Source organism: Haemaphysalis longicornis, unplaced genomic scaffold, assembly GCF_048455015.1.
Source record: "Haemaphysalis longicornis isolate Haplotype H1 unplaced genomic scaffold, Haemaphysalis longicornis Haplotype H1 scaffold_36, whole genome shotgun sequence".
NCBI classification, from domain to species: Eukaryota; Metazoa; Arthropoda; class Arachnida; order Ixodida; family Ixodidae; genus Haemaphysalis; species Haemaphysalis longicornis.
Window position 1 is genome coordinate 1303015 of NW_027526353.1, and position 8251 is coordinate 1311265.

At 45.7% G+C, this 8251-nt stretch overlaps 1 pseudogene; it reads right to left on the reverse strand.

Annotated features, from left to right (window-relative positions):
* LOC144177977 (uncharacterized) overlaps window positions 1-7762 on the reverse strand; it is a 59155-nt pseudogene extending 51393 nt beyond the window's left edge.
* Window positions 7763-8251: the final 489 nt, after the last annotated feature.

Sequence of the window (8251 nt, forward strand, 5' to 3'; positions counted from 1 at the left end):
AACAAAAGCGAGAGAAAGCCTCAAAAACAACCACAAATTGAAAGCTACGATCAAAAACTTGTTCGAAAAGTTTAATTTTTCCTGGCGCTGTATATTAGTCCGGGATGCTCTTTCCTCAGCCGTAAGGCCGACTGTTCCAACAGTTAACATACAATATCTTCTCCATACCCTGAGCAGCAGCTGCCACGGAGTAATTAGAAGTTTTCGCTGCTGTCACTTATTTTTTACGCCCACCTCTTGTCTGCACCTAAAAGTGAACGTGGCCAACGCATACATTATGCACGGCACTTTACGTGGAAACGTCAGAGAAGCCTAAAGCAGTTATAAAGGCAAGTTTCACAAAAGGCTTATTTCCTGCAAGCTGCCGCCACTTGAGGCCGCCATCTACTCTAGGAACAAAAACACAACTAGTAACAGCGACAGGCGGAGGAAGTTACTAGGCAGAGCGCAGTAAAAAAAAAGATATTATGCTTTGACGGACTTCCGCAAGATGTGGTTTTACACCCGCCACTCCTTTCAGGACAAGGAAGACAGCCAAGATTACGGTGCTCAGGACGACCCTTTCGCACGCCTACCGCAGAAAAAGAAAAATGAATATTAGGGTTTTGTCGCAAACTGCCAGCTTGTAAGTTTGCACAGCTTCGAAGTTTTGCAGCGCAGATTGAAGTATACGTAATTATTCCCAACTTGCTGCTCTTCTACGCAAGTCACTCAGAATAGGGGGACGTATCTGCGAAAGCTGAAGATAAACGAATTGTGTCAGAGCACACTTGTATTTGTTATGGTAGCTGAATAAAGCTCCCATCCACACAGGGAGTATGAAGGCGCCTTACTTTGTAACTTTTCCCTAATCCCTAACACACAAAAAAGAGCCATGTTTTCGTAATTCCCTTGTTTGCAAATCCCAGTATCGAAGCCCCCGTTTCGAGGGTACATTTCTCGCAAATAGGTTATTGTAGACGGTTGCAGCTCCTAAGTTTATCCAGGATTTTTTTGCGTATTTGTAAAAATTTGAGGCCGATGCACTATCAACATCAGTGTGTTTTGTGCGCAATCAACCTGAGTGTGAATTCGGAGTTCTTCTTCGAGCAAAAACCTTTGCTCGATGCTAGAAATGAAACAGTTCGCTGGCCCGTTTACAAAGGCAAGAATAAAATGCGGAAAAAGGTTGTACACAACCATAAAATTCTGACTTGGAATTTCTGAACTGTGAAAGACCTGTTGCGCATTGTCTAGCTCGCCACTTGTCGACAAAAACGACGAAAATTACATTTGGCCGCCCTCACCTTACACATCTTTCCCTACCTAAACAAATAGCTTTAACTCAGCTGCTAATCTTTCTTTCTTTTGCGGCGAAGAATCGTGTCGAACGAACGGCGACTACTACACCCACAACACAAAAAGGCCGAAACCGGGGCAAATGGTTTTAGCATAACTCACTCCCAAGTGGCAGTATACAATACTCCTTCCAGTGGGACTATCGTTTTACTTACAGTGTTTCCGGGGTTTATTTACTGGTATTTTTAGTAAAGATTTATCGCACTAAAATTATCAAGGTGAGCATTGGAAGTATGTTATTTTCTCGGTCTAGGAGATCTCTGGGGGCGCCTTCGGAGTACTGTTCAGCAGCATTCGTAATATTTTTTGCTATTTTGAGGTGTTTGATAGAAGTGCTGTAAGATAATTTGTGACTGCATTTGGGAGCTCTTATTAGGCTCTTAGCCCGTGTTTCATTTTATTTTAGGAGCGCCGAGAAACCGCATTTGGCGTAATTTGTGGGTTTTTATCGAAGGTTTCAATGGCTAAATGTGAAAGGTTCCTTTTATGTGCACAGGCAATTTATTGCATAGCACTTGCATACTAAAATGGTTCTGAACAAGTAATTAACAACACTATAAAAGCGCTGAATAAAAAAACACCTCCTTTAAAAATACATGATAAATTAGTAAGGACTCATTTACTGCTACTGTCTCCAACGTAAAAAAGAAACGTAAGTCACACGCAAACCATGAAGACAGCCAGGCATTGATAGTTACGCTGTTCGCTTGCACTTGCTTTTCAAGCCGCTGCCTCCTGGCATGCTCACCGCGAAGCCACGGAAGCAGCGGTTGCAAGAATAACTGAGCTCTTTTAATCTACAGCAACACTTACGAGTGCATGTTGTACACCCAACCTTTAAAAAGAAGCAAAATTTTAATGACGCGGAACTTTTCAATCTCTCCTTAACCTTTTCAACATTTAGGTAAAGCTATTTAATATTGCACCTTCAGTTGTCATTACCTTGTCAGGACAAAGGAGGTCAAAACGAAATGTTGTTCAATACTGAATGCGACTCCTTTTGCAACCAACCTCTCAAAAGGCTTTCCCAGCTCCCTCTTGCCCTCTTGTCTGGTGTTCTGGTAACGAGTTTAAGCAACACCGACTGGCAAGGCAGACGGCCGTAGCTCTCTTTTTGTGACCCCACACGATACGACGGTTTGGTAAAACTTCAGTGCTCTGTTCAAGACCGGGTGTGTCGCAAATGCACAGCGCTGAAACATTTTCTTGATCTTGGGAGAAGGAGCATGCATGTACTTTGAAATAAAGCAGACACGAAGAAATTTAAAGGAGCAAAACTTCTATTTACGCAAACCAATATCGTTTCAGCTGGCGGTAGCCCGTATCCAATATACCTATCTTTTCTGGGGAGTTTCGGATTTCCTTTTTTATTACTTATCAGCGGCATAGACAAGTTTGTCTTTAAGTTTTCCACAGATTTTCTTCAGCAACGCGTTCGAGCTGCACCGCACGATGTGTCTTAGCGCTGAGTCGCTCATGTGACCATTCTCACAGGCGAAGAAGTCAGATTGTTCTCCCTTTGCCAGCAGTTGCAGTGTCAGCTTCATGACGACCTGGCGCTTTCCGAGCATTAAAAGGAGTTGTGGCTGCGTAGCCAGCTGTTCTACAAAAACTGAGCTCTGAGCAACAGCATTTAGGGTAAATATCGATGGGTACAATAGACTTCCTCTCTCCAACTGCTTCACAAGATTGTACTGTTCGTGAGCGGTAGACACTCTGATTGTCTTATGAGCAGTCAATGCGCCCCATCATTTTTCGCAGTTCCAATCTTTTAGAGTCCCAGAGACTGCGTATCCTGCAAAATTGACCAGGGCCGGATAGACATCCTGCGCAATCGACGTAGTTTCGGTGCTGACAAGTACGTTGCAGCTCGGGAGTTGTGCCTCACCTGCTTCCAGACAAATCCCCAGTGCTGATGAGTGAAAACCGTTGGCAAAGTGCCCTGCAGGCGCAGCTTGTTTTCAAATTCATAAGTCTACCTAATGAAAACGTGTTACTGCGCACCTGGCAGTTGTCTATACCTTCCGAAGCGGTCGTCTAAGAAGGCGGTATTTATCTTACCGAAAAACACATAGGACATCCGAAGCGAGCTCTTCAAGAGCGTAGGTGGTGTGATCGAAGGCAGCCCGGGTGTCCCTTCTCAAAGTAACCTTGTCGAGGCCTGTCCTTTTCCAGTTGTCCAGCCATATCAGCAGCATGCACGAGAAGTCGATCTTTGGATCGTAGTCAACGAAAAACACGGGTTGTAGGAAGCGGCCTTGCAGATTCTTTCTCTTCCATGGAGTTTATACATTAAGAGTTTTATACCACTTGAGGACGATTTCATCCAAAGTAGCAGTGCCGGCAAAAAAGAAGAGGTTGTGCGTCTTTACAAGAACGCACAAAGCCTGAAGCAAGAAGCAGTTCAATATTTGGAAGGCAAACTTTACGTTCTGTCTTGCAATATTCGACGGGTAGACAGCTTTTCTTGACATCCCGGGCACGTGTTTCAACAGATGGTCACAGTTTTTTCTGTGAAAGTCTGTGATTGTCGGAAAGGGCGCTCTTTCCTTGCGCACTGGTCGGGCCTTGTGTGAATCCCAAGTCAGTAGAAGAAAACTGGGTCCTTCTTGTGGTTGATCGAGTTATTTCGTGTGCATTTGAGTATGCGTGCCGGGTCAATAACGAAGAATAGCGGCCTTGCAGTGACTGACGGGTGTTGGTACACAATTCTGTTCGATGGGTGCGATTCAAAAAGGGACATCGCTTTTCTCTTTTCGGCGTTTTAGTCACTCACGACGTATACGACTCGGTACCCAAAATAATCCAGCCGGCAAATCACATCTTTGAGGCGTCTCGTGCAGGAACTGAGCGTGTAAACGGTGCAATGGCACGATGTGCGCAACTTTTGTGAATTTGCACGTGATGCTGCGCACCATGAAAACGAGCGCACAGTTTGCAGCTTCATTTTGGTTTAGCGCAACGCCGGTAATATTACCGCCTTTTTAACCAAAGTAAGTTTTTATGTGGGTTTTGTCTACCATTGTGGTCAGAAAGCGGTGGTCGTTGTGGCCAGAAATTCTCCTCGCCATGTAACTAAAGAACATTTCACACGATGTTCTCGTTAAGCGCTCATATTATACGACGAGCACACTGACCTTATTGTCATAGGATGTGGGAAGGTGATGCTTCCATGGCTGCGTATGTGAGCATAGGTATGGGGCCATATCGCGTAGAGAAGGCAGCAAAACTGCATGAAATCAGCACAGTAGCGTATGAGCTGTTTTCGTGCTAGGTATAAAGTGACCTGCTCTTTCAGAAAACGAATGCAGTCCGCGCTATCTTTCTCCTACTTGGGACGTCAACAACTGACCGAGCCGTAAGCAAACAGCCTTGCGAATTTCTGTGACTGAGTTGGACTTCAGGCAGGTTGCCGGCAATTCACCGAGCGCCGTTACATTGAATTCCACTTGATAAAAGCCGTTTCATCGACCTCCGTTTCCTAGAAGGACGTTTGGTCGAGGACATTTCATCGAATCTGGCCGTACACAATTGCGAAGAGCCTTTAGCGCGCATAGACAGAACCAAGGCAGATTGTTATTTTTAAGTGCAATGCACTTCTTAAGCGACCCTGAACCTGCGTCCACCTGCGATGTCCGCGCACGTGGAGATGGGCGCGCGCAGCCTGGCCGCTGACATGGCACATACCCACGTGGGGGATTGGCCAGGAATCTCCTCGTCTTCCTTGGCAAAGGGGGGAGAAGGGCGCGCGCTGCCTGGCCGCTGACATGGCACATACCCAAGTGGGGGATTGGCCAAGAATCGGGCGTGAGAAGGGCTAATGCACCTGCTTAAAGGAGTACTGACACGAAATTTCAAAGCTGAGATCCGCTCTAGCAATCAAGTACAACGACAACACAAATAGGTGTCTGTGAATAAATGCATCTTTCTTTCTTTGTAGTTGTGTGTGTGTGTGTGATCTCTCTTTCGCGAATATTACCGAACCGCGCAAATTCAACTCGTGCATTCGCACTTTCACATTCTTCCCCTCGGGGAAATGCGGGGAATTTTTTTTTGAGAGCTGAGATCTTCCTTCTGATCGTTTCGATATGACCCCATCATTGCGGAAGAAAATGCTGATTTGTTTTGTTCAAGCACGTGATCAAGCAGACTGGCATGTGGATAGGCTTTGATTAACTCGCTAGATGCTGCCATCTCAATACGTGTCTCACCCTCTGCACGCGATGCCAATTTTTGGCTCCATCCTACAATTCCGCGCTTTGGCCTTATTACCACAATATAGAATTCGATGGAACGTCACTTGACTAGATGTACTACGCGCACGGCTAAAATCTTGCTCGGCGGCAGGAGTTCGACGAGCTGAAGAAGGAGTTTCTGCCCGCATTTTCAGAGCTGCCATGCGGGCTCGATAACGTTAGGTAGCGAGAAAGCCACGCCAGTTGCATAGTGTACCGTTGATCCGCGCTCCAACCAGGTCGGCCTCCCTTCTGGTCCATTGAGCACTTAGCGGGATAAAGGAATCTCACACCTCGGCGTTTGGCGGTTCCTCAGCCAACACGACAAAAGGCTATGGACAAACCGCTGAAAGCTCTTTTGCGTAGCCAATAGCCCTCTAAGTAAAAGAAGGCTGTCCATGCAAAAAAGAGGCTCTCAAGCTGATTAGGAAACACGGGAGAAATATGCCACTAAATGTCTTTTGAGGGCAAATGCTAGCAGTAAAACAGTTACAGCGTTATCATACATGTTTTAGTGTTTGTACAATGTAGTTATTTAAACATTTCATGTCGTCCTCAAAAAATAAATTTCTTTTATTGCTACCAGTCGATTGGTGGATTTTTGTGCGTTCTGAAAATGTGTCTTCTAACAATTTGGGCAGTCAAATAATTTGTGTAATCAGAAAACCCAGATAAAGGAAGTAACAAAAAACTACTGTATAGCCAAAAGTCAGCCGAACCCGGCGCAACTTGGACGCATTCCATCTTGCGCATAATCGGCACGCGAAGTGGCAGTGACAAAGGCTTGTGCCTGAAAAATGAGGGGTTTTCTCACGTGAATCAAACTGTGAAGCCCTTCATGCTTCATGAATCTCGTTATGACTAACAAAACTTAAAAATTTCCAGCAGCAATAGTCGTCCCGAACACAGCTTCTGAACAGCATTCGATAAAACGGCCGAAGTCACATAGAGGAAACGGCGTTCGTTGAAGCAGTGTCTGATGAATTGCCACGTGCCCCTCATTCCCCGTCCCACTTTTCGATGCTTTCGAGGAGTTTCACGATGTACCACTCACTGCTGGCAGTTTTTGCAGTGCACACACCTGCGCCTAGCTTTTTTAAGGTCGTTTACATTACATGTACCTTCAGGCTCGTCTCCTTGACCCAAACAGAGTACTTTAGCCGGGACGATTTATCTTTGAGGATGTGAATTACAAGAAGACGATTATGTCCCAGAACTTCATCTCCTGGCTCCTCAAGTGGCGGGCTTGTTCGCTTAAGGAATTGACTTTATTCCCCTCGCGAGTTCTGTGAAACTGGTTCCGGACACTTCATCGAACGCTGTTTCGTCGAAAGCTGTTTCATGGTCTCATTGAACGCCGTTTTATCGAAGACGTTTCATGAAGCGCCGCTTCATCGAATACTTTTTCTGCCCTATAAAGGTTAGCTATACCAGTAATGGAAGCATTGCGCCAGCTAGCTGCCAGCGAAGCGGTAACGCTTAATAAATAAGACTCGACGAGACTCATGTAGCCTGCTCCCAAACATGCCCGTTGTGTCGATGTGCGCATGCTTGTCACAAGAAAGTGCATTTGTTGCGAATAGAGGCACTATGCCGAGATCATGTGATAGGCAACTTTGCTTATGTTTGGTGGTATCTACAGCAGATGTTTTACATTGAACCGTTAGCGTACGCGCTATGGAGTTCACTACGACAATCCGTGGAAAACCAAATATCTGCTTGGATGGCAATGGCTACGTTTGCGACAAGAAAGTTATGCAGAACTTTTACTGGAAGTGCAAGCGTTACGGACCAAGCAGGGGACGCGTGGTAACTCTGTATGATGTGAATTGAGCACTGAGCAGCGCATGATTTGAAAGTCTTGAAACAATACAACCATGTTCCAGACAGCACTAGGATTGAAGTGCTCCAGACCAATCTAGAAATTAGGCGGATGACTTCCCCCCAGCGGCTTCACAGCTACATTCGTGGTTTGAGACGAATTACATCGTGTGCAAAGCAGGTCACCTGCAGGGCGGCGTTGTGATTTGGAACCTACCACAATCGTCAACAGTTGTGGTCTGCCCAGCCTTTGACAGCTGCAGGGCAGCCACAGCAAATATAGCCGTAGAGATCTGGCACAGCCGCTTCCTAAAATTTGTGGGCAGCCAGGTGTCAGATGTTTCCTCAAATGCCTTCAGCAAGAACATCAAGCGAGAACTTCTACAGAGCTAGTAGCCACCAAAGCATAGAAGAGTAGTCGCTCCACGAAAAGAACACTTCATGCGCCTGAATGGCGGGAAAGTTCCCATCAAACATTTTCTAAGAGCGATTGCTCATAACTTGTAATATTACTGTTTAAAATATTGACTGAAATATTTCTGGCATTTTTCACACATCCTCCGCCATTTATTACCCATGATTTCATTTTATTAAACCCAATTTATTTTGTGTTTAGGTGTGGTCTTGGTTTGTTGGCTGTGCAAGATCATGTTGGCAGGGCATATTGAGGACCCACTGGCAAAATTCTCCGAACTGGGGAAGGTAGGCGGGCGAGGGTCCCGAAGTAGCCGCAAATGGCCGACACAAATGCCAAACATTCTGATGCACCACGGACAGGTGTGTGTGGTTCGATCAAACGGGCCTCATGATTTCAATAAAAGGGCGTTCGACGTAATAGCTTCGATGAAATGGCGTTC